The 27,774-nt window shown below is 44.8% G+C and overlaps 1 protein-coding gene and 1 non-coding gene across 2 annotated transcripts in view; both read right to left on the bottom strand.

Moving 5' to 3' along the window:
- LOC138299520 (complexin-1) overlaps window positions 1–27,774 on the bottom strand; it is a 516,319-nt gene that overhangs the window by 209,371 nt on the left and 279,174 nt on the right. The gene's annotated exons all lie outside the window — the stretch shown is intronic.
- LOC138257547 (U6 spliceosomal RNA) lies at window positions 2,317–2,423 on the bottom strand. The gene has a single exon (XR_011198380.1). It is a non-coding gene; the product is annotated as a U6 spliceosomal RNA (small nuclear RNA).

The following is a 27,774-nucleotide window of genomic DNA, read 5'->3' as shown; positions in this document are numbered from 1 at the left end:
CCCTACCCTCAGGTGGTCTGCATCCAACCACCATTGCAACTCTCTGTGAATCAATCCGGACCCTGGAACCCCGTCCTTCAGAGAACCGGACCCTGGATCCCACCTACTCAAGAACCACGTCATCAAGCACAGGGGATGGAAACGTGCCCAAGAACCCAAAATATCACTGACGCCAAATGTGCAGTCGCAACCATAGAAGAGCTCGGGGAGCAGACAGTAACCATACCTTCTTTACCAAAGCCTGGAGAGCATCCAACCTTTTTTCGGACACAGTCACCAACCCTGGAATAGGCTGAAACCGAGCCCCTAGAAAAACCAGATCCTGGGACGGCACAAAGTCTGATTACACCCAATTGATCAAAAACCCGTGTTATTGCAGGACCCCCAGAACTTGGGCCACCTGCCTCTGCAAAAGGTCTCGTGAATGGGCATGAATCAAAATGTCGACTAGATAAGGGTGCAGAAACACCCCTTCTGAATGAAGCAAAGCCACTAGAGGAGCCAGCATATTCGTGAAAATTCGGGGAGAAGATTTCAGACCGAAAGGCAGAACGCAAAACTGGAAATGATCCTGCCCCACAGCAAACCTCAGGAACTTTTGAGAGGACCATGCCCCCGGTACGTGTGGGTAAGCATCCGGCAGATCCAGTGACACCAGAAAATCCCCTTGCCTGACCAATGGAAAAATAGTCCGAATGGACAGCAAGCGGAAATGCACTGTCCTGATCCAGGTATTCACCTCCTTCAGATTGAGCACCGGTTGAAAATCCCCCTGAAACTTTCCGCACAAGAAACAAGACCGCATAAGTGCCCTGACCTCGGTCGTCTAGCGGAACATGGGAAATGGCCCCCATGACCAGTAAGTCCCGCACTCCATCCAATAATGCTCCACTCCAAGACCCCTCTGAAGGCAGAGGTGTGGGATGCACCCCGGAATCTGGAGGAACCGCCACAAAATCTATGACATAACCATTGGTCACCATGTCTAGTACCCAATGATCGGTTACACTGTCCTCCCAAGCTGAAAGAAAGTGACACAGTCATCCCCCAACCGGCCCTCTGCCAGGCCCACAGCGAATGCCAGGACCCCTTCTTGAAACCACCCCGGGTCTCAGGAGTAGACTTCTTAGGTGAAAAACGCGGATGAAAACGCCATCTCCTAAACGAAAAGGATTTAGCAACCCTAGTAGGAGAAGATCTGGAATGCTTCTTCCACCCTTTACCCAAAGAAGAAACCCCTTTATAAGGTAAGGCATGCTTCCGCTCCTTAAACGCCTTGGAAAGTATGGATGGTAATAGTTCTCCAAACAAGTTACAACCCTCAAACGGCAGTCTCAACAAGGCCGCCGTTTCCCCTGGATCAGCCTTCCATGAACGCAACCAGAGGGACCTACGAGCCCCAATCAAAGACCCAGATGCCAGAGCCGAAGTACGGACTATATCTGAAGACACATCCGCCAATAATCTGGCCAGCTGTTCCATACCAGCCAGGAGCTCCGAACACTCCGCCCCTTCCTGTACAGCCACCGCCAGTTTATCAAAGCCTTGAACCAATGATTGTGACGCATAAGCAGAATAAATCCCTGCCTTCAGCGCCAGATTCTCCGCCGCAAAAGCCCTCTTAAGACCTGAATCCACTTTACGGTCTGTGGCATACGTAGGCACACAATCCTCCGGATTGACTGCCGTTTTGCCAATTAGAGTAGCCAGAATAGAGTCCAGGCGTATTGAAGGAGGAAAAACCCCCTCACCCTCAAGTAAGTAAAGTTTCTGAAGGAATCGTGGAACCTGAGCCTTCTCCACATCCTTCCACTCACGAAACACCATATCCTTCACAGGTCCCTGGAAAGGCATGGCAAACATAAAAGGCGTCTGATATTTGAGGAAATAAATGAGACTCTGAGTTTGTAGGTTGAAACACAGGGAAACCTAAACTGTCCCGAACATGTGTCATCACTTCCCACATTACCTCTTCTGGAAACCTATTTCCCCCCAGATGACGTTGATGGGGCCTCATCCTCACTCTCCGATGAGGATTTCCTTGCCGCTACCGATGAGTGCGCACGCTTAGACTGATCAGGCCTGGCCACGCCAGCTTGCAGTGCCCTGGTGACAGCCATTTCACCCATATCCTGCACTTCCTCACTAGACATGAGGGGAGTACCCCTGCCAGGTACCTGTGGGTTCTCAGGAAGAGCAATGCTACCCTCCCCTCCCACCTCCGAGGAGGAAGAAGAGACAACCACGTCTCTTTGCTGGAGCTTTAGGCATGGTAACCAAAATAACACTGCCTTTCATTCCAAAACACTACTTTTAAAAAATATGGAACGCTTCACGAATTTGCGTGTCATCCTTGCGCAGGGGCCATGCTAATCTTCTCTGTATCGTTCCAATTTTAGTATATGTGCCGCCGAAGCAAGCACCTACATATAGGACCCTGGTCCTCCCTAACAGGGCTCCACCAAACCCTAAAAAGGTCACAATCCTTGTAAAAATCCAAAAAACCACGGGCAGAACGCCCGTCCTACCTGACCAGCATCCAAAAATTGAAGTTCCTCGGTCCTCGCGGCTCCGCGGCGCGGAAACCCGGAAACTAACGCCCCAGCCACAGAGAGTACACGCCTCTCAAGCAGCCATGCCGTTCGCTCAAGACGTGACCCAGCCGTAGCACTCCTCGCGGAGCACCGCGTCCCGAGGAGTGCCTCCATCGACGACCTCCAGGCCCCGCCGTGCAGGTAAGAAAGGGAAAGAAAACCGTCTAGCGTGGGCTAGACAAAAGAACAGGAGGGGAGAAGGGTGGGGGGGGTTTTTGAAAGGGGAAGGGAGGGTCTAGGGGGGAGGCAGGAGGCCTCATTGGTTAAAAGGAAGGCGAGGGAGGGACGGGAGGTAATGGCTTTTAACACCCTATTCCCTTTTTGTAGCATACTTTCGTTGACCTTACCTCGACCCTCAGCATCGAGGAAGTTGAGGGGCTTCGAGTGGAACAAAGGATGAACTCTGTGATATCACTGAGTTTCAACTGGTACCGGATGTAACTTAAATTGCCCCTGCCATGTTAGTAAATTGAGATAGATGATTTGGTGTTTTATATGTAAATACCTTACAATAATAACCCCGCTAAATTTACCATCTCCACCGACACTGAATATATGAGTTAAATATAATTTCGAACCACAACAACCTAAAGTTACAGTTCTCACAAATACCAAAAGGAGTTAATGTAAACAAATTAAAACTTCTAATTTTGTTCCTCCTGATTAAGTAACATGATTGTGATGCTTTCTCGGTAAAGCTTTTCTAAAGCTTTTCGAAGTAATTGGGTTGTCAGTTCTAATGAGGACTAAAAAGAGACAATCAAAGCAGGCTAAATCCCGAGCATTATAATTCCACTGTGTATTTATACAGTGTGTGTAATGTCCTGAGGGCTATGCATGGAAATAACATATTTAAGGCCCCATGACGTCTGGGCTCATTAGATGTGCCCGGTAACCAAAGGGCAACTGAACCACAGGGAGGCAGGGTGACGTTCCTCAAGTATCACACTGCCAAGAGAGAGAAAGACAGCTATTTCAAAACTTGCTTCTTCATAGCAAACACACCGATCATAAAAAACGCATTTTCGTGAGGTGAATTCGTGTAATCATATTACAAACGTTATACAAATATGCATGCACCTCTGCTGGATTTGGGGTTTCTGTTAGAGTGTCTGACCTTAATAAGTAAACTTACAAGGGGACGCAAATAGGTCGATAAACCTTTTTACTCGCAATTAGGATGTTCCCACCATAACTCCAGTACATGCAGGTCAATAATCAACAATTAACCAATAACATCAACAATCAATGATAATCAATAGCATTAATAATCAATGGAGTCAGCAATTGTCACACAACATGACCTCTCATTCATGAATAACCACCCCTTTAGAAAAAGTTAGAATATTTATTTCCCTAAATTATCAATGCTAAAGTCACATAAAATAATCTCAAAATCAAATAATACACATACAGAAACACACTGGCTGTCAAAACCTGCAAAAGAAATGCAATCTAATCAAAGCTTGAACTACTACACATACTAAGGTTACAGTGCAAATTAATAATAAGAACAATTGCGCAAACAATATCACATACATTTAGATTCAGCAAAGAAACACATCAAACGTTATTCCCTATCGCAGACTTTCATTATTGAGAATATTTAACTAACACCAGATTAGAATCAGTATGTTGGGCTTCATGAAAAACAATTTAGTAAATACAAATTTGGAAAACATCTAACTATGCCTCTATCAAAACAGTGCGGTTGGTACGTAGAAAGAAAAAGCAAATAGGCATAACAAACACATGGGTATAAGAATACCTCTTCTCAATTGGATAGGCAAGCTAAAATAGTCGTTGTCATCAGGACATCAGTTCAGTCAGCAAGGGATTAGGATTCAGCATCAAAGTTCAGAACAGGCAAAGTCTTTAAGCAACTCGAAAGAATAGAGGTAAACCCTCAAAAAGAATAAAGAGAATGCTTGTCTTCTCTTGGTGCAGTGCTGTTAAGTTAAATTACCTAAAAGTATTTCCCAAGTCCCTATTGGTCAAGGGATCGCATGTTCACACTTTTTCCAATAAAACTAAAACTTCAAATCTATGAATTCTACCACTACTTCATTCACATGTCACTGATTGGCTTCTCCTGTAATGTCCTCATCATCCGGCTCCTCGGGTAACAATATTGTTGTAGCTTATGCTCCAGTCAGTGTCTTCATTGTTCTCCTCCTGAGAAAGTCAGTCTTACACACATTACACTCATAATGTTGCATTTTAGCAAGAACAGCATCTTCTAGCCATCGGTTCTCATGAGAAAGACTTTTAGCTACAAGCACATTTAGGCAGTACAGTGTAAAATCACAGCTTAATTCTCTAAGACAGCCATTTCATTAAACGTTAAGAAATACATATTGACATGAGGCCAGGCAACTAGGCCAAGACCTCTGTTAAATTAAGGTCTACAATTAATAAAGCTGATGCATAACCCTTAATATGACATATTACTACATTAGTCAAACATATACTCAACATTTCATATTAATAAACCAACAATAAGTATACTTCGTGACCATTGGCGACCACTCATCGTGATCACATTTTCAAATGCTTGCATTATTTTATAGGTTATTACATTTTCTACACAAATCCATTACTCAGAATACATGAACTATCATTAATACGTTTTATCAAAACACCTGCGCTAGCACTTGATGCATAAGAGGAGAAGCCTCAAGGGAGTCATTCTATCCCTAACCTCCCTCAATAGTACCCGGATGCCTCCAGTAGGCCCCCCGCCCCAACACCCGCCAAACGAAGACCAACAGAGTCTGATTGTTTTTGGCATTAGAATAATTTTATTTACAAATGACAATTACTTAAAATCACAAATCATAAAAAACATTTCCTGTAAATCAAAATTCAATCCTGTCATAAATCACGATAACGACACATCCAAGGATCCTCCTGCGTCCCGAACACCGTTGGACCACACAGGTGAACCGTACTTCACCTGTATCCTTGGGGGGGCGGTTCCCAACACCTCAACGTCCCTTGTCCTCGTGCTCCGGGTTCCGCCCCCACCCCAACACCAAGCTGCCGTGAGGGTGCAACAGGGTGGCCAGGAGCGGGAGCCCCGTGCCCACCCCAGCGATCTGGGCACCCTAACCCCCAAGCTGGTGTGTACATCCACCGGTTGATTCAGGACTGCAGGATCCTACCTTCGGTGTTATCCAGGGTACCCTGCCTTGGGTACCCCTCTGTTGCTTAGGGTGAATGTATTATCTCATTTCCCGCCTACTATTCCCCCTCACACCTTACCCTAAATCTCATGTCTAAAGGGATGGGAGGGTGGGTAACGCCGTTCACTGGCCGTGCCGCCCACGCCGTCTCCACTAAAAAGGCTGAGGCCTGATCCGGGGGGCACTTAAATACCCCCCAATGGAGGGGGCGGCGCAGGCGGCCGGAAGTTACACGTGCGGCCTCCGGAAGTGCCAAGGCCAGAAAACGTAAGACTAGTGTACAGGGCTCGGGCCACGGCGGCCCCGGGCACTAAGCGCCGCACCCCACCAATTGGGGAGGCGCTCTGTCACACTAGCAGTAAATTGCATATTACTCTTATCAGTTCTGCGAATATGGTTTATCTCACTCTGATTTGTAGTATTTGTTGAGAACTGTACATAACTGGAGCAGAATACAGGGTATTCAATCCTGTACTGTGATAGAATTACATTGAATAGACATAGTTGCCTCTAACAGAGGCTGTTTTTCTCTCTTAGGTGTTTCTAATATACATTCTGTGGAGCAATATGCAGAGTTTTCTCTCTGTTTTTCCACGTTAGTTCTGCTAGACTGTGACAATAACCGAGAAAGCTGCCATTTGAACTGTGGTAATCAATATGTGAATGTGTGTTGGAACAGTTGATCTTAACACCTTGTTTTGACCACAATTATTTTCACTCCCATGGCGTGTGTTTATATTTACGGACATGTGCAAGCGAATGGAGGAATACAAGTAGGAGCAGACTAAATCTGTAAAAAAAATATAACAAGCTGCAGAAATATTTTCACACTTCTGCACGAGCAGAATGTAAAATCGGTGGAAATAAAAGCGAAAAATCAAATGTATGCTTCTCAGAAGATTGCCAAAAATAATGAAAAATGTATATAAAAAACTGTATTCACTCCATTTATCTTTAAAAAAACTGAATGTTTTGAAAAAACACCCAACCATGTGGTGGGAACATAGCCCCCAGTACAATTATAGAAGAGTAATGTATTTTGGCCAATCGATAGTCTACAAAACAAAACACTTTCCAACCTAATTATTACTCTTTGCTCACAAAGTAATTTCCCCACGAAAAATGAGTAATCCTAAACATTCCCTTCAAACAATTATCCATTGTAAACTGAATATTTCAAATCGTAATAGTTCCGTCTATCTAGGCAATCGTAATGGCTTAATTATAAACCCTCCAGACTGCCCCTACTAAGATGTTGAAACCTTGACTTGTATTAAACTTGGCCTGGCCTCCTAAAGTAGTGGAAAATATACGTATGCAACCATTGCAGGCAAAGACAAGCTTTTTATACATTTTGTGTGAGAATGGAGGCTGATGTTGATGGTGTCGGAGCACGGATACCGCTTAGTTTGTTGGCAGAATTCCACTCAATTGCCTAATTGTACCTGTCAGATTGAAACACAATATCTGCCCCTACAATTGACCTCATCTTTCTCTTTAAAGCCCTCCATTCAAATGTTCTTTTTATGCACACAAATGTGAAGTCTTTCAGGGTTCGGCACTGTCTCCTATTTTGTGCGAGGTATTTGATCGATTTTAATATGTTTTTTTTAAACATTTTGACAGCAATACTTAACTTCTTTTCCGACTTCGTCTTTATTTAGGAGTTTCAACAGCCACATTTTACTAAAGAGGCCTTCCTTTCATTTATGTCTGGGTGACCAGTAACAGAGTAAAGCTAAATGTGTCATAAACTGAGTCTGTGATTGTTGAGCAGATCAAGACGACTTGGCTGCTTTCAGTGGTTCTTGCCTGCCCATGAGTCCTATGGTAAGGAATCTCTGGCTCAGATCACTTCTGATCTTTCACTTCAGGTCTGGACATAAAAGAAGGTTTCTCTTACATAACATCGATTAGACATATCTGCTCACTCCTTACGTTTTAAAACAAAGTACTGATGGTCCTAGTAATTGTGATGTCCATCGTAAGGTACAGACTTTAAACATCTAAAAATGCTTAAGAGTACTCCATTGTTTTTAATCTATCTAATTTCAGTTTGAAATGCTGTTAATTTATCTGTTCCTTAGTGCCCGGTGGCCCCAAGGGCATGTGCTACCTTCATCAAAACTATGTAAAACACAACTAGGTTATACAGAACGATTCATGAAATATATGTTTGCTCATCTGATGTTGTAGCTAGTACGTTATGCTTTAGTAGTAGCACGCACAGATATTGTATGTCAGCGACATGGGCATGGATGAGGGCATGGACATGGCCTAACACAATCCCTGGAGACATTTCTTAGCAGGTTGGGATCATTGAGCAATGAATTCATTTCTAGATTTTCCAGACCATCTTAAAAGGTACACTCACGTTTCTTCATTGATTTTGCAGTTTTCCTTGTCATCCTTTTAGGCACGTTTCATGTCTCTAGTGGCTCTAAAGAATATTTTCTTACACACAGTGTTAATCTTCCTAGCATCACTATAAATTCCTCTGTTTCGCAGAGATTTATTCAAAAGCCCAATGTGCCCTTTTGTAAAGACGCTGAAATTAGATATTGATTCTTTGACTATTCTCTAATCTTCTGCTTTGCTTTTCACTAAGGGCAGTGGAGTGCTGAGAAGCTGTGTAACCAGCAGCATTATCTTTGGAATCAACCATTTTGCTTTTAAGTAAATGCACAGCACTGTGGCAGAATATAAGGCACCTTCATTTGTACATCTAAAAGTATTTTATACCAGAACATCTCCGATGCCTGAAATAAAGTAGTCACGTACTACGTAACGTTTCTATGTGTTTCGGTTTACTCTGATCTTATAATTGCATCAAATAGGTTTTTACTTCCCTGCATATCACGCTAGGTGTGGAGCATTTTGTCACCTTTTCCTAAGGTGTAATTATGTCAGAAGTCAAAACCTGCAGATGTTTGCCCTTGTGAGCCATGGGAATGCACTAAGAAAATCAGTGGTTAAATGGACAACTAATGAATAAAAACAATTAAAATATTCCACGATGTCGCCAGGATTGGAGGGAAAAAGGTCTACAAAAACTACTTAGACTTGGAGATTTTCCATAAAAGACCTGCTGAAACGTATCTTTTTCTTACAATAACTATCTGATGGCTGACGTTTTGGTACAAACACTGGCTTCACTTGTTCAAATGTGGAAATCCACCGAAACTCACCTTACTGATAGCAATAAATGTAATAATTTCATAATTTCATACAATATTACATCTCAACACTTTATTAGTGGAAATAATAGAAAAAAATGGGTTCACTCAAATTCAGAAAACTCTTAAGGTTTTGATGTCCTATGTTTGAAAGGTACTTGTATGAAAAAAAAGCTTCTTGTTCCTAGATGAGGGGAAAGTGCACTGCGAGGGGTGGTGTGGCCAAGATGGCGGCTGAGACGGTTACTTAGTAAACAAACGCACAACTTCGGACCTGATTATAATCCTGCAGAATCCTGCCCACCCAGTCACTGTTTTGAGGAGAACACATCCCGGTTGCATCTGGTGGAATGTGGGCACCCGAGTGCTGTCCTTTCCATCTGACGAGTACTTAGGATTGGGTTTTAGGGAGAGTGAGTTGGCAGCCCCGTGGTGCGGCCAAGCCTTCCCCATAATGCCTGCACCGGAACCTGAGCTGTCACTATCTGCTGCCTGCTACCAGCGTTGATTAGAGGGCATGGGCTCCTGCAGCACCACTCCTGATGTACTGGCGGCAAAGAGATAAGCCCCGAATGCCCAACAGCCTGTCTGCTCATTGAGCAGCGTGCACTGCAGCACAAGGTGGCCAGGGCACACTGTGGGCCTCCAGGTGGCTCTGGTCCACCCACCTGCTGCAAGACACACCCACTTGACCTTGGAGAATATGTGGCCACTCTCTGCAGGTACTAACAGGACTGTCCTCGGCAAGAAGGACTGTAGCTGCAAGGCCAACACCATACTTCAAAGCTCCGCTGGAGAGCAGGATACGGGCTTGAGTGCACGCGGCCCAAGCCTCTGAGGTGGAGGGAGTGGTCAGGACTCTGCCCTGCCTGTGTGGGACAACTGTAGTGAGTGAGGGGCCCAGCTGGGACTAATGTCTTATCAAGCTGATCTCCTGACATTACCGACAGATGTGGGACTATTGGCCTGCCTGATCTCCTCTGGCTGGGTTCACCTCTTCCCTCCATTGACTGCAAACCTTACTCCTTGACAACTGGTAACAGGTGCGCAATACTGGCACCTGCGGGCACCTGCACGCTCACAGGCAGGACAATCCCCTTCCTCAGTGGCCAGACGAGACTTGCTTGCACCTACTGGAGGGTGGTGTTAACCTGCTCTGCCGTGCTCTGAGTGGACGCTAAGGTGACCACTGTTTCTTTTCACTACACAAACCTGTATCCACGCTAGTAGTGGCTCATCCTTCAACTTATCAGCAGGGCTGCTGATCATCTGCTATGTGGGGGGCAGAGGGAATCCTTGATTATCTCTCTCCCCTCTGTGGGCCAGAAAGATACTGGAGCATGTACCCACAGGGCACACACTAATGTTTCCAATCCAGGATACATGGGTAGTTACCTGATGCTCGGTGCTGCCCTCAAGCCCATGGCTTGCAGGCTTTAATGCTCCTCATTTATGATTGACAATGTCACTGTGCAACGATGAGTACAGGCCATCCTGAGTAGTGGGCTCCTGCAGGGACACCATCTCCTTTATTGACCTGGAACTTATAGTAGTGGCACTCAATATTCTCCGCACTTCTCGCCATGATACATGGTGCCCTGAAACAGCATGATGGTGAAGCCTAAATTCACCAAGCTCAAGAGCGCTCAAATTTGACACCCTCCCTAGTACCAATGGACTGCACCTCAGCCATCCTACAGTAATTGGAAGCCACTCTCCATACACACTCCATCCAGTTTCAAAGGGTCCTTCAAGCTATCCTGGACACTAAAATATCATTGTAAGGCAAGATCAACAACAGTCTCTCAGGATGTTAATCTCCTTTGTGCCGACCACTGCAAGCTAACCGACAGGGTACAGGAAACAGAATCCTCCTTTTTTGCCTTGAAACTCACCATCCAGGAGGTTCAGGCACAGATGAAACTCTTGAACGCAGAGGTAGCAACCCTACATTGCAGGGTGGAAGATGCTGAGGTGCACTGTAGTCATAACAATATCCACTTTAGGGGTTTCCCTGAGCGAGTGGAAGGTCAGAGCACTGAACTCTTCATTGAGAAATGGCTAATGAACTCTGTGCTGGCTGATAAAACGCACAGCATACCCAGCAGATCAACACCCTCCCCCCCAGGAGCCCCACCAAGACCGCTGATTGCCCAGCTCCTTAATTATCGTGATCAGGATCTGATCCTTCTGCACTTCTGAGCTCAGGGGCCTTGGTGGTTCAAAGACACTCCCATCAACACATATCCTGACTTCACAGGGGAGGTGCAGCTACTATGGGGCTCCTACATCAAGGTTAAATAGTGCCTCTGTGACAAGAACATTAAGTATGCTTTGCAGTTTCCTGTGAAACTCTGGGTCATGGATAGCGAGATGGCCCAAATCTTCTCTACACCTGAGGACATCTGGACATGCATGCATGCCCAAGGTATAACTCAACCTTCAACAGAGGAGCTCACAGCTGATGAATGGCTGACACCTCGCTGCCACCGACATAATCTGTCGAGGTCTAAATCCACCAATACTGAAGTGGCAGAGGAGCGGGCCAGGGAACTGCTGGAAGCCACCCAGTATATCACAACTTTCTTCTCAGTACTTAGAGAGGAGCTGCTCTCGGACTCTGGTTCTGCCACAAGGAACTCCAGAAATTCATTGGCGGACATAACCAAGTGCCCAGAAGTCAACCCATGGTCAGCTGATGATCTCTAAGGTGTGTCCATCGACCAATTTGCAATTGTCTGTTACTGTTCATGGCCTTGTGTGTCATTTGGTGCAACGCTCTTAGGGCCATATGTACAAACACTTTTTCCCATAGACACAGAATGGGGAAAAACCTTTGCTACATCTGGCCCTTAGATACTTAATAATTAATACATGACTGGATCCTATCTTGACACTAACAACATTACGATGCAATGGGTCTGTGCGTTCTGGATGCTGTAGTCATACCCCACTGTGGTTCGAGTGGGTCCCGGAGCGTGCAGCTGGATGGCCCTGGGCTGCCAGAATTTGAGACCCCCCCCCATGGGCAGGCTGTTGCTGCTTTCTAATAGGGACTGGATGGGGAATCATTTTCTCGGGGTCAAAGCCATGAGGTAAGACACCTTCTGAACTACCACGCCCAGCTGAGAGACTTCAACATGGACACATTCTACCCCTTGTGTTGTTTCTATTGCATAAGTTGCTGATTTGGGGTATTTGGCAGGAGGCACACATGTCAACTGTCTTGGGGGTATTAGCTATTACTGTTATGCTTGCTATTTCTCATTTATATAGGCGAGGCCGTGACATCCTACTGGGAGGAAAGGGGGTATGTCCACCATAGAGAGGTACCAGCCTTACTTGGAAGGTAATTGTAGAGAGAGGGGAGCGGGGACCGTCATGGTTGTGTAACCTTCTGTTGGAATCATGTCACACTTTCTGTTACATTGAGCGCACACACTGACGTTACTCAACACTACACAGTGTTGAAATTATATGTGTGTGGTATGGTGATTTCAATCAACCACTACCAAATTAACACACATCTCAAGCACCACTAGACGCATATTGATATTTTACAGGGAACTCACCTCACTGACACAGAGCTCAGGGAGCTCAAATCCAAATTGCAAGGGCAAGTTTATGGCACATCCTCATCAGCATTCACAGGGGAGTGTTGATGTGGATATGGGGTGCAATAGCGCAGATGAAGGGGGTTGATTTGTAGTGCTGGAAGAACATCTGAATGGGTCACCCTTGATGCTGGTGGGAATTTAGACACCCAACCATAACTAGGGAGAATTCCTTAACATATTTACTCCTGCACTTTTACATGACCTGACAGCTCCCTGCTTGTGGGGAGGAGACTTGATCTGTGTACTAGATGTGGATCTTGATTGGTCTGCCTCTCACTGCACGGAGCACCGAGCAGAAGAGTATCCAATTTTTTTGGTTTCTGGCTCATGGACAGGGGGCTCCATGACTTATGGTGTATCAGCCACCCTCTGAACTGCAAATTGCTCCGCTTATTCCCCGGTCCATGACCTCCACACTAGGATTGATTTGCTCATGGGCTCTGCCTATAAAAGCGGATCTGAAATGGGGAGGCTGCACCTGAGTATTCATACATGGCACCTGTAGAATGAGGCACTCTTAGATCCCCCTTTAGGGAAGAGCATTCAAAGTGTATTGTGCAGTACTTTGACCATAACAGAGATACCACCTCTCTTCGTGCCACAAAGTGGAATCCCCACTAGGTAGTATTGAGGGGCCATTGGATTTTGGCCACCTGGGGAGTGAGATGTGTATTGCAAGAGGAGCTGGTATCATTGAAGAAGGAGCTGGGTTACAGTATCCCTAAACTTCAAAAAAGTTCTTGATACTCTCAGTTGAGAGTTTCTGCTAATGACCCTATGCCATATGGGTTTTGGAATGGGATTCTTGATGTGCATTTGTACCTTGTATTCTAATCCTGTGGCAAGAGTTAAAACAGCACAACTGATATCAGAGAGTTTTCCGATACATAGGGGTACGAGGCAGGGGTGCCCACTTTAGCTTTTACTTTTGGTGCTTGCAATGGAGCCCCTCACCTGCCATCTGTATCTCCACGCAAAGTGATGGGGGATCCGGGAACTGGACACTCACCTCATTGTGTTGCTTTACAATGATGCTGCACTGATATTCTTGCGTAATAGTGGGACCTCCCTGCAAGACCGGATAGTTCTTCTGGACACCTTTAGAGACGTTTCCAGTCTTTGGATGAACTGGTCAAAGACCTGCCTGTTCCCCATACCCAGATTTCTGCACCCCTCAGGATCGATTTTCCAGACCACCGACTAACAGGGTGCCACGAATCCTTTAAATATATGGGTATAGAAATATACCACTCCGAGGACGCTCTTAAAGAGGGCAACCTAGGCTGCGCTCTTCGCTATATCCTTGGATTTCTCCTTTTCTGGTGCTCCCTGATGCTCTCCTCACTGGGGCATGTGGCAATAGCTAAAATTATGACACTCCCCAGGCTGCTGTACTGCTTTGTCACACTGCCTATAGTGTTTTTTAGAAGTTTCTTCTGTGAACTGAATGGTTTGCTGTTGACTTTGGTGTGGGGGAAGAACAGACGTTGCATAGCCATGGCTATTACACAGCACCTGCTCCTTGAAGGAGGCCTAAGCATGCCTGATTTCGAGCTCCATTATGCTGCCACACAATTACATTGGCTCAGCGAGTCCCCCAGTGCAGAAAAGACAGTGATACGTATGTGTCTATAAATATGCTGCCACACAATTACAGTGACCCTACTTTTGCACAGCAAGTCCCCCAGTGCGGAAAAGACAGTGATATGTGTGTGGCTATGTACGACCATTGTGTGCACATGGCTGTCTGAATGCATGTGTCCCCCACTCAAGGGATCTAATTTGATGATGGCAGCTTGAGAGTGTTGGCACCAATTTGTCCAGGACAAATCATCCACCCTCTCTTACGCTCCCCTGATCCCTATAGCCCACGTAGCGGGCAAACATGCCTTGGCAGCTTGCAATGACTTGACCCTAGGACTGTGGCAGTTGCAGTGACTGTTGGATACTTTTTAACTGAAGGATCTTTTATGTCCTATAAGGATATTATGGGCACCTACTCCATGGGCCCAGGGCATTTCCTAACGTACCATGGTAATGAGCTATCTCACTATTATGCAAAACCTTAATCACAGGCACCATATTGTCATGGAGGGTGCGCTCAACCCTTAGACTGAGGTCTTCCCACAACCATTGACTCCATAGATTTGGATGTAAGCCCTTCAACAAGTGAAAGAAGTCTTACACATTCATAGATTTTGTTTCACCGAATTCGATTACTTACAATAGGCTTCTCGGTCAACCCAAAACATTAAGTATATGTTCCTTACATTGGTGCATGAATGCCTATGATGCAGGTTAGTAGAGGCAGGGTTTTGCCATATGGTGTGGGATTGCCCTCCTCTACATGGCACTTGGCAAACGACAACTACTGTGATGGCTGAATGGAAGGGTCACCCACTGACCCCACTCCTGTATCATGCCTCCTTGGAATCCTCCCTAAAGGCAAAGGAGACAAACACTTCCACAGGATATTGACCTGGAACTTGTCAGGTTTAAGAGACAGATAGCAATGCAAGGGAAGGCACCCAAACCACCGGATACCACTGGACGGTTCCAGGCATTACTACAGTGAGCACAGGCGGAGACAAGTGCACTGTGCTCCCTGCAAGATAGGGGGCTGGCACATGGAGGGAGTGGGAGCTGGGATATTTGCCTAACTCACAGAGGTCCTAACCTACACAATGGAAGTACTGTGACAACCTCAGGCACTACTCTGGTTGAACTCTATTGATGTCAAGAAAGGTGTGCCTGAGACCCCCCCACCACACTTACTCAACCCATCACTGCGAACATCATTACCCTTACTACCTGAATATGTGACTCGCCCCCACTCCCACGAATGTATCCGATATTTTACCCTCACCCACTCTTAAGCTGTAAAACTGGCCGCCTTGATTGTACAAGTTGGGCTGTATTCATTTTGAAAACTTCTATGTAAGGTACCTGTAGCCTTCATTGATCATGTACTGTGATTGCTAATTCTACCAGCATGAGGAGCCCTTCTCTTTCTCTTCTGCTTCCTTTCTCCTTGGCTTTGCAGTTATTGATCTTGTTGTAAAACAATAAAAACAGATTTACAAAGAAAAAGTGCACTGTGAGAGAACAAATAAGTCTTATGTTTCTTGCTAACCATAATATGGTCCTTAATAGTTCTAGGTGTCCTTGGCAGAAGATTCCAGGGCATGGATGCACTCATAGAAAACAAAGGTCTCCCTGTTCTGATAAGCCTGTGTATAAGAAACACAGATTGAGAAACCATGGAACACAAATTGCTTTAGAAATGCACAGTTTGAAATTGGACATTTAGCAGCCTGTGCCCACCTCAAAAGAGTTTCTATTACACTGCAACCCCTAGTGAGCCTGATGTTTTTCACCTTGAGAGTTGGAGCTTGACAAGAGGCCACCTCAATGGGCTACAAATCATGGGTCCACATCTTTACCCTTATTGTACAGCACTCATCTGCAAACAGCTTTGACACGCCTAACCACTTAGTGACATGGATACAGCAAGAAGGACGTTTATGTCCTGTGCTTTACGGCATATAACTTCCACTCAGACATTAATATTTTATGGTGAAGAGTAACAACTCACCACTGTCTACGGTGGTAAAATACCGCTCCCTCCTCTTTTTAACTATTTAATAATCAAGTCAGCCCCAAGCTGCATTATATAAGTACCTCCTTTATACGTGAAACAGAACCACGTCTTTTGAACGGTATTAAACCATAACATTGACTCCAAAATATCGGCTGCCTATAATAGTGTGGGCCAAACTTAGATACGTGTCCTTGGGCGCTGCTGTATGTGTATGTGTTGCGTCATTGGCATCCTGTCACTGGGGGTGGGGGGGAGGGGGGGTCTGCTTGTGGAATCCGCCCAGCACACCTTGTCAGAGTTGCAGAGTCCAACCTAGTTCTGTGGTGCTGAACATGTCACCACAACCCAACTTAAGTAAGTCCTTTGCAGAAAAAACAGCATATATTATAGTAAACATAGTAAAGGCGCTTGTAAACGAAACAATCATCCATTGAACTTTGGTACGTTTTTGGGAGATTGGATCAATACAATTTTATGGAATAACTTTTCCAGCTTGGTAATATCCAGGGTCAAGCGGACCCAAAGGGGTATACAAATTGCCACTTTGTTATTCCTGTCTGGAAACACCCTGTAAAATACTGCTTCGAGTATTTCAGATAAGTCATTTTTTATTGCCTTCCATCACCCTGACAGAGTCTTTTCTTCTCGCTGAGCTCTTTGAGAAAAGAACGTGAGTAATTTTATGAAAAGGCTTTTATGAAAAGGGAAACGCTGCTTGTAATATAGATAAAAGCAAAAAATCGCTGCCTTTAGGAATAAAAGCTCTTCCTGATAAGTGAACGTTCCCCCTGTCTGAAAAAGCACAGAATTAATGCACCGCACGATGGCTTTTACAGAAAAGAGGACTCAGATTTTTATAACTTCTCCGCCTATGGCTGCCTCACATTATCAACGATTAGCTGTAGAAGGTGAGGTAAATCTCTGGCAAATTATGTTTATGTTCAAACAGCCCTTGTCGTGTTGAGAGGTGTTCATTTTCTCCTGGCTCCAAATAAATATCGATGAGATTAAATTATGGTGATTGATTTTGTAATTTAAAAAACACAGAAATGCATTCGTCTGTCAGTTTCATCGGGGTATCAGAGTGGTGTTGCTATATGCACGCTTTGGAGTGAAACTGGCTATTTTGCTTTAGCATGATACAAATTTACAGATCTGTGGCAATGAACAGTCGTCCATATGCTATGAATGCATTTTATCGGGGAAGCAGAAGTTTACATTTGAATGAACATTCACAAAGATATATGCAAAAGTTTTAATTTACGGGACGAATTGTGTGTACATTTTGACTCGTTAGTAATGCACTTACATATAGCTGACAATTCATTACATTAGGCGCATACGTGTATAAGGTAATTATGTAAACTGATGTTCTGGGTATATTTTCTTAAAACAACTGTGCGTAATATAGGATGTTGGCACATTCCCCTCCCCTCCAACACAAACACGGATGCATGCGCGCGCACACACACACAAACACACTCACCGCAAATATGCATCTGGAGTGTGGCTTTTTATGGGCATGCTCAACAGCTTTTTAAAGTGATTCTATCTGATTAATATTTAAAATGTTTGCGAACCAGCATTTGTGTAGGTATCCTGCAGTTTCTGTCGCATTTTATTCTGATACAGGACATTATAATCTAAATAGCAGCTCGCAATTAATTAACACAAAAAATAGTCTTTTTTTGTGAAAAATGACCTACGGCTACAAAACACATTTAAAGATTTCTTTGCCTTGGGAGATCCCAGTTAGGTTTCATCCATTGAGTGTAGGGGATAGCAGGACTGGTTCATTTATATTTTAGTGGTTTCTTATACTAGGCAGCTAATGCTGTTGTGGTTTTGCTGGTCATCGCAGATTTGGCCCTTATGTTTAATCCTTTACATTCTTGCATGCTGCTGAGATGCATGTGCTACATTACAGGCCTTAGGGTCTATGAAACGATGTGCTTCTTTGCAGACTGGACCCAATGATTTAATAGCTAATCTCTTCTCAAAGCTACATTCATTAATCTCAAAATGCTATTGGCTTCAGGCTATCATTCTAGATAAATCTCTTTAGGTGGATATTGGTCAAGGTAGGATGACCCGCAAGTACGTATTCGTTTGGGTGGATTTTCTAAGTTTGATATGGTGACTTCAACTGAAGTGCTGGGGGACAGTTTGCAGTAGATTTACTGAGTACAGCCATTCTGGCCAAGTAGATGCTTTTGGTTACAATTTGAATATTAACATGTTTTTCCTACTCACAAAAGCTTAGGACATAATACTGGTTATGGAGGCTAGAACGTATTATTTTCCTTCACTTAGAGTGACTCACTCTTAGTCACATATTTAATTGTCACGGATGCTGAGCATATAATGAGAAACTCTTTTGCACAGGATTAGAAACATTTGTAAAAGTATCCTTCCAGCCTCTAAACAAAAATGTCTATAAAATACCTGCATTCATGATACATGGTTCTGTAAGAAACTGGGTTACTGGTTTGGGGGAAGGTTACTTAAGCAGCAACCGAAGTCCTTAAGGTACAAGCAAGCTCTAAATTAACCTGTGTTCAACCTTCTGGTAGATTGGCACAGAGCAGTAAGTCTTAACTTGGTGGCAATATGGCACTTATTTATGCAGCACTTCAAACAGTAATACAGTGACAACACAGCACAAGAAAAAAATCCCATACCAATTTAGAAAAATGTAATAAATAAAGACCAAAACAAAAAAAATCTAAACAGTAGTGTTAGACCTGACAGCCTTAGGGTGGTCACCCCTAACTTTTTGCCTGCCTCCCTCCACTTTTTGGACTCTGTTTTTGCTGGCTTTTAGACTCTGCAAACTTTACCACTGCTAACCAGTGCTAAAGTGCATATGCTCTCTCCCTTTAAACATGGTAACCTTGGATCATACCCAATTTGACTATTTAATTTACTTATAAGTCCCTAGTAATGTGCACTGTATGTGCCTAGGGCCTGTAGATTGAATGCTACTAGTGGGCCTGCAGCACTGGTTGTGCCACCCACTCAAGTAGCCCCTTTTTCCTTGTCTCAGGCCTGCCAATGCAAGGCCTGTGTGTGCAGTTTCACTGTCACTTTTACTTGGCATTTAAAAGTACTTGCCAAGCCTAAACCTCCCCTTTCTCTACATACAAGTCACTCCTAATGTGTGCCCTAGGGCAGGGTGCTGTGTGGATAAAAGGCAGGACATGCACCTGTGTAGTTTACATGTCCTGGTAGTGCAAAACTCCTAAATTCGTTTTTACACTACTGTGAGGCCTGCTCCCTTCATAGGCTAACATTGGGGCTGCCCTCATACATTGTTGAAGTGGTAGCTGCTGAGCTGAAGGGAGTAGGAAGGTCATATTTAGTATGGCCAGAATGGTAATACAAAATCCTGCTGACTGGTGAAGTTGGATTTAATATTACTATTTTAGAAATGCCACTTTTAGAAAGTGAGCATTTCTCTGCACTTAAATCTTTCTGTGCCTTACAATCCACGTCTGGCTAGGTTTAGTTGACAGCTCCCTGTGCATTCACTCAGACACACCCAAAACACTGGGTACTCAGCCTCACTTGCATACATCTGCATTTTGAATGGGTCTTCCTGGGCTGGGAGGGTGGAGGGCCTGCTCTGACACAAAGGACTGCCACACCCCCTACTGGGACCCTGGCAGACAGGATTGAACTGAAAGGGGACCTGGTGCACTTCTAAGCCACTCTTTGAAGTCTCCCCCACTTCAAAGGCACATTTGGGTATAAAACAAGGCCTCTGCCCTACCACCTCAGACACTTGCTGGAGAAGAAACCTGAACCAGAACCTGCATCCTGCCAAGAAGAAATGCCTGGCTGCTCAAAGGACTCACCTGACTGCTTTCTACAGAGGACTCCTGCCTTGCTGTTGCTCTGCTGCCTTGCTGAACTCTTGCCTTGCTGCAGAAGTGCTCTCCAAGGGCTTGGATAGAGCTTGCCTCCTGTTCCCTGAAGTCTCAGGACCAAAATGACTTTCAACTGGACTCCTTGTGCGCCGAAAAATTCGAAACACAGCTTGCTCCATGGTGAAATATTCACTGCACGCCGATCTGGAAAGACGCAGCTCGACCCTGCAAGGAAAAGATCGATGCGACGCCTGCGGTGCGACCAGAACTTCGACGCACGGCCCGCCTGTACAATGCCGCCCGACTTCCAGAGAGGAAATTGACGCAGCACCTGCCGTGAGGAAGAAAATTCCACGCACAGCCCACCGGAACAACGCGCAGCCGGACAACAAGCCCAGGATTCCACGCACAGACCCCGGGGCATCTGAAAACCCTGCGACCCACAGAGGAGACCTGTCTGCGCGCCGGAAATCGACGTACGTCTTCCCTGCGTGAAAAATAACGATGCAATTCCGTGTGTGAAGGGACGAAACCGACGCACACACCATTTTTCCACGCATCTCCTCCTCTGCGGCCCTTTGCAGAGATTTTTCACTCCAAACCAGGTACTTTGTGCTTGAAAGAGACTTTGTTTGCTTTTTAAAGACTTAAGACACTTCATATCACTTTTCAGTGATATCTCTACAATTTCTTATTGCATCTTTTGACCTGCAAATACCCAGATAAATATTATATATTTTTCTATCACTGTGTGGTGTATTTTTGAGGTGCTATATTGTGTTATTGTATGATTTATTGCACAAATACTTTACACATTGCCTTCTAAGTTAAGCCTGACTGCTCAGTGCCAAGCTACCAGAGGGTGGGCACAGGATAATTTGGATTGTGTGTGACTTACCCTGACTAGAGTGAGGGTCCTTGCTTGGACAGGGGGTAACCTGACTGCCAACCAAAGACCCTATTTCTAACAAGTAGAAACAGAGATATGCGATTTTAGGTTTTAGGTTTTTAGGTCACAAGTTCAAGCTGATCGTGATGGAGCACAGGGACCAGGTTAGTCCTGCTGACAAGTTAACCTCTCAGGCCAGTGCAAAGAGCCCCATTTGCAGTGCAGGGAGCATGCAAAGAGAAGTGAATTGTTGGGAACAGTCATAAATGTAGCACAAAGAGCAGACCTGGCATCGGAGATGGTCATCACTGTAGCACAAAGATCCTGTTTGCATTGCAGGTAGTTGAGCCAGAGGTTCACGATGGTGCTCCCCACAAGCAGTCGATCCTGTAGGGAGAAGGGTCAGATTGACAGAACTTCATGTTTGTGAGAAGTGAGAGCGACAAGGTTTTGGTGCCCACTGGCCCATTTGTGGTCACAAAGAGCCCAAAAGCTTCAGTTGCGCACTCACTGAGGCCAGATTAAGGGTCCACAACCTGAGGGGAACCACTTGGGGATCTGGGGCTTCTCCAGCTGTGTCTGTGTACTGGTTCAGGTGGTTTGAGAGCCTATTAAGTCCCTGTGGCACGGAACAGGAAGCCAGCAGACTAGCTCTTGGAGTCACTCTGGAAGGCCTGGATTCAGGTGCAGGACCAATCCCTCTGACTCAGGCAGGAGGGCTGCATGGCAGCAACCCAGAAAGACAGCAGTCCAGGAAGGCAGTAGTCCAGCAGGGCAGGGTTCAGCAGAATGGCAGTCCTTTCAGTAGCACAACAGTCCTAATTCCTGGCATAGTCCCCAATGGTCCAAAGGTGCACAAAAGAGTTGGTGTCTGAAGTCTAATATTTACACCATGTGCCTCCTTTGAAGTGGAAGAAGCTTCTAGATGCTTCACTTTGATGTGCACAGGTTTCCTGCCTCTCCTACCCTGGTTCCAGGATATGCAGCCCTTTGTGTGGAGGCATGACCCAATCTATTCAAGTGTAGGTAGAGCTGTGCCCAACTCTGCACTTCCATCCTGCCAGTGATGCCCCATCCAGGCTCACCTACTGTCTCTATTGTGTGTGGCTGCCTATGATGAATGCACAAAGCCCAAGTGTCAGCTACACCCAGACATGTAACCTAGAGACAGGCTGGAGGCACTAAATGGATAAGGCAGAAAAATGCCAACTTTCTAAAAGTGTCACTTTTGAAATTGTAATCAATAAAGTAATCTGACTTCCCCATAAAAGAGATTTTTTTCATTACAATTCTAAAGACATCAAACATGAAATGTTTACCTGCCAGGCACTTAGTTTGTTTGCAGATGTACACAAATTTGTTTTAAATGTTTCTATGACTTAAACTAAGGCTGTTGGCTATCATCCACACTGGAAATTTAGGCTGAATATTGCAAAGAGGGCGGCCCTTGCAACTGTGATTGGTGAGTTTGTAAATTATCTGCATATAATCTGCACACGTATCTAGCCTATCTGTCAGTTTTATTAGGTGGTCATGCCAGGTTGAGGATACAAATGTAGCTATGCAGATGAGAGACAAAAATGTAGTAGATCGACTAGAATTAAATGTTTTTTTCAGTATTTACCCGTTTCTAAAATGCAGAGAAGGCATAAGGTTACTTCTGGAGAGAGCAAATAAACTAAAATGTTCCCAATTACGGAAGAAGAATCTATTCAGATACGTACTACTAGAATATTTTATGTATTGAATCAGAAGCTGTAAACAGAGCATTTTATTGGGAGCAGGGTAAGCAGCTCATTGTCTTTAGCCACCCTGGTGAATCTTGGAAGTGCAAGACTTCGGTCCTCATTACAAGTGGCCCAGGAAATGGCTGATGTTTCCCTTGACTTGAAGTTTCTGGTACCTGGAGTACCGATATGTCAAATGTGGGGAAAATTGGCCAATTACATGTTGAATTTGGTGGATATACTAATAAATACAGAATTATCAGAAAATCTGTAATTCAGTGTTTATTTTCCTGGTAATTTCTCATTTTGCCACATACTCTCTCCCCAGGATTACTTAGCAGCCGAGATCACCAGTTCAAAATTAAGAGGTTTCCAGTATCCTTGATGATCTTAAAACTCTGATAGGGCCAGTGATTTCCGTTACTGGCCTCATCAAAAATAAGTAGGCACTCCTTACGAGAGATTCAACGTGCTGTTAAGTTAAAAGAACCAAATCCCTATTACTATCAATGCCAGTCAGTCATTTCCTGTGACATAACAAAATAGTGCCTTATGATCCACGCAGCCTGACTCTGCCACACAAAACAACTGCACCTAAAATTTGAAGATCTGCAAATCTTTATGAACACGAAAGTAGTCAGGAGCAGCACTTACCCTTGTGGGGCCCATAAGACCCTAGTCAAAGGCTAGATGGCTTGTACACACCCTCTCTGAGAAAATGGTGAGACTAGTTCGCTTGTGAGGGTTGTGATGTGTGATGAATTATGTAGGTGTAGACTAATGCCATGCAGACTTGCATGGAATAAGGGATGCTGTTTATGTGCTATAGAACAATAATTCCCAACCTGTGGTCTGGGGGCCCCTGGGGGTCTGCAAAGCTTCCTCCCGGGGTCTGCGACTGCTTAGAAAATGAAATATCATTAACAGATTAGGTCACCATCTTTCAGTAATGACTTAGTGGGGGGGTCCCCGATTTCCAATAATGATTCAGTTGGGGTCCTTGAGTTCCAGTAATGATCAAGTGGGGGTTGGTAGAAATCAAAAGGTTGGGAACCACTGCTATAGAATGCAACCTAATGAGCAGAAGATGATGGGTGACTTCCTCTGCATCGACTACATTTAGGCATGGTGGTATGCCCTACTTTTTGGTTCAAGAGCCCATATCAGTCAAGGGGTCTAGGGGTGCAACAAGCATTTGTCCTCATTTCAAGTCTTGTGGGTCCTACGGATATATTACAGACTGGTCCTTATTCATTTCTAAGCCTCCCTCTGTAATAATTATTGCATAGTGGCAGAATTTGTTTCAACACAGTGAAAATGGTTTAATTCGGTCTGAAAATCGGGCTTGATAGAGCGTGTCTCTCATCTAATTCTAGTCTTTTCAATGCGGTTAGTTCAGTGACAGTAACAGGAGCAAAAGTAGAAGCATCAATTTTCTCATTCTCACCCTTTCCATGCATTGCAAGCACTATTGCCATTATTATTAGTACACATGCAATTATCAAGCCTATACACGCATATTTACAATATTTCACTCTACTGTTTTGTGTAGCCATGATCTGTATAGAATCAGAGAGCTAGAAGCACCTATAAAGAAACTATTTAGCAATTCAGTTACAACGCTGAACGAGCGCAATGTTCACACAGTTTTCTTCAAGAGGCCAGTCACTTATCGGTTAGCAGCATTTGTCTCAATTCGGCAATAACTCAGTCTTTTATCAGTTCAGCAAGTGTCTTATCCGGTTTAGCAATGTCTCAGCTGGTTGTATCACGTTAGATTGCAGCAAGCAATATCATTTATTACCCTTTCAATCGACAGAGTCCATAAAACTTTTCTTTTCTGTTGGTATCTCTTCTTCTTCGTTCTCGAGGCTAAGAGATACAAATTCGTCAGTCCAATCGTCATTGACTACATATGCCCATTCTGGACCGGAATATCTCCTGTTTGGTATCGTTTTCCTTTTCAATTTTGCTTCTCTTTTCGATTCTGCCTCACTGGTACTTTCCTCTTTGGCCAAGTCTTTTCCTTCACTTGAGGATGGTACCACGACAGTCACTTCCTTTCTTTTCTCTTTCACTTTTGGCCTTTCTCCGTCGTTCAAATTTTCTTTAGTCCTTTGTTTTATTGGTGATATACTTAGTCTCCTCTTTGCACCGTGTCCATTTGATGGACCTGCGATCTTTTCTGTGGAAGCTTGAACTGTTTCGTTCTGTTCTGCCTTGTCCCCTCCTTCTGGGGAATCAATCACGTTCTCTTTTTCTTTTTCTGTATCGTCTGCTTCTGGGAAAGCCCTCCTCTGATCAGGCTCTCCTGCTTTTTCACCTCTTTCGAGCCCTTCGTCACCGTTACTTTCTTCAGACTCTTTATCACTTTCAGCTGCTTCAGGCTCTTTGTCACCTTCAGCTGCTTCAGGCTCTTTGCTACCCTCAGCTGCTTCAGGCTCTTTGTCACCTTCAGCTGCTTCGTCGCTGTCTGAGGTTTCTCCTTGGTCTTCCCCAAGTGTGTCGGTCGTTTCGTCCTCAGAGAATATTTCTCTCTCTTCTGTTCCTGCCTGTTCGCTTTCAGTTCGGTTTTGCTCTGTCTCAGCGCTCAGCACTGTTTTATCAGGCACTGGCAGTTTCAGCGCTTCAACTTCCTCATCTGTGGGACACAACACTTTCTTTGTGTGACTGGCGTGAATCCAGTTGGGAACTCCCGCGCACTTCACAGCGGTAGTGGTCGTCAGGATCACTTGGAAAGGGCCTTTCCAACGGGGTTCCAGACACGACTTTCTCACGTGCTTCTTTACCACGACCCAGTCACCTGCTTTCAGTGTGTGTCCTGGACATTGGATCGGTGGAAAGGTGGTCGCTTCCACCTGGTGAGAGAAAGAGCGAACCACGTCAGCCAGACCTTTGCAGTAGTCTAACACCATATCATCTGTAATATTCAAAAGCGCGTTTGCGGGAACTGCAGGAAGTCTCATAGCCCTGCCCATGAGAATTTCGTGCGGAGACAATCCAGTCTTTCTATCAGGGGTGTTTCTCATTGACATTAACACCAAGGGCAATGCGTCAGGCCATTTCAAATTTGTCGATGCACATATTTTCGCCATTCTTGATTTCAATGTACCATTCATTTGTTCCACCAGTCCTGAGGCTTCAGGGCGATAGCTACAATGCAGTTTTTGCTCAATGTTCAGCGCTGCGCAAAGTAACTTTATCACCTCGTTATTGAAGTGACTTCCTCTATCTGATTCTAAAGAGATCGGGAATCCGAAACGTGGTATTAACTCCCTCAACAATAGTTTTGCAACTGTAAGGCTGTCATTTCTACGTGTGGGGTATGCTTCAATCCAGTGACTAAAAATGCACACAATCACCAACACATGCTTCAGACCTCCATGCACAGGCATCTCAATGAAGTCCATCTGCATTCTACTAAACGGGCCGCTCGCCCTACCAATGTGGCTCGCGTTCACAACCGTTCCCTTCCCTGGGTTCATCTGATGACAAATGACACATCGATGGCAAACTGCTTCTGCAGCTTGACGAAATCTGGGGTTAAACCAATCAGTTTTGAACAATCTTATCATGGCATCTCTCCCTAGGTGAGCCTGCCCATGATAGAACCGCGCTAGCTGCGATAAGAGACTATTTGGCAAAACAAATTTTCCCTCATTTGAAACCCATAACTCATCTGGTCTCTTTATACATTGTGACTTAATCCAGGAATCTCTTTCATCCTCCCTGACGTTATTCTGTAATGCTTTTAGTTCATCCATTGTATCTACGACCTTCAAGGCAAATGCTTCAGCTGGTTCGAGTTCTGGTTCACTTATCGAATTCCATTCATCTCTGAGTAATATACAGTTCAAGGCACAAAATCTTGCGACTTGATCCGCATATGCATTTCCCAGAGAAACATAGTCCTGTCCTTTTGTATGAGCACTACACTTTACCACTGCAACTTCGGCTGGCATTTGAATGGCGTGTAACAATTCCCTTATTCTCTCCCCGTTTTTCACTGGGGATCCTGAAGAAGTCAGGAAACCTCTCTGTGACCATAGTTGTCCAAAGTCGTGCACAATTCCAAACCCGTACTGACTATCAGTGTAAATGTGACTTTCATCAATGCAGACAGTTGACATGCTCTTGTAAGGGCTACGAGTTCTGCTACTTGTGCAGAATAGACTCCTTGAAGCCAGGACGCTTCCAAGACACCTGTTACAGTACATACAGCATATCCTGCTTTCAAAATTCCCATCCCATCTCTTAGACATGAACCATCAACGAAAACAATTTGGTCATTTTCATCAAGCTTAGTATCCTTAATGTCAGGTTGAGGTTTTGTGCAAAATTCAGTCACCTGAAGGCAGTCATGCTCGACGTCTTCAGCGTTCTCAATTTCAGCATTTTCACCGGGAAGCAAGGTTGCTGGATTCAACGTAGTGCACCTTTTCAGCTGCACATTCGGTGAGCCCAGAATTATCGTTTCATACCTTGTGAGTCTTGCTCCAGTCATGTGTTGCGTTCGGGAGCGGGTCAAAAGTATCTCAACTGAGTGAGGGACCATGACTGTTACTGGGTGTCCCATCACTATTCCTTCACTCTGAGTGAGGCTGATACCAACTGCTGCTACGGCGCGCAAACACCCTGGAAGTGCTGCTGCGACCGGATCCAAAGTAGCTGAAAAATACGCTACTGGTCTGTTTATGCCACCATGGGCTTGAGTCAAGACAGACAAAGAACATGCATCACGTTCATGACAAAACAATGTGAAAGGCTTTGTGTAATCAGTCATACCTAAAGCTGGAGCCCTGCACATGCATTCTTTCAATTCGATAAAAGCATCCATCTCATCTCCTTTCAGCTCAATTTGATCCAAGGCATCCTTCTGGGTCAGCTTCAGTAAAGGCTTTGCTAGAGTTGAGAAGTTGGGAATCCACTGACGACAGTAGCTTACCATTCCCAAAAACTTCCTCACCTCCCTCCTTGTCTTTGGTGGACTCATTTGAAGTACACTCGTTATTCTTTCCTTCATTATTCTCCGTGACCCTTTCTCTATCTGGTGACCCAAGTATTTCACTTTCTTCTGACAGAACTGCAATTTGGAAGGAGACACCTTGTGTCCATT

The sequence above is a fragment of the Pleurodeles waltl genome, chromosome 1_2, assembly GCF_031143425.1.
Source record: "Pleurodeles waltl isolate 20211129_DDA chromosome 1_2, aPleWal1.hap1.20221129, whole genome shotgun sequence".
Classification (NCBI taxonomy): Eukaryota; Metazoa; Chordata; class Amphibia; order Caudata; family Salamandridae; genus Pleurodeles; species Pleurodeles waltl.
The sequence above is the reverse complement of the archived record's forward strand: the minus strand, read 5'-3'. Positions and strand labels throughout refer to the sequence as shown.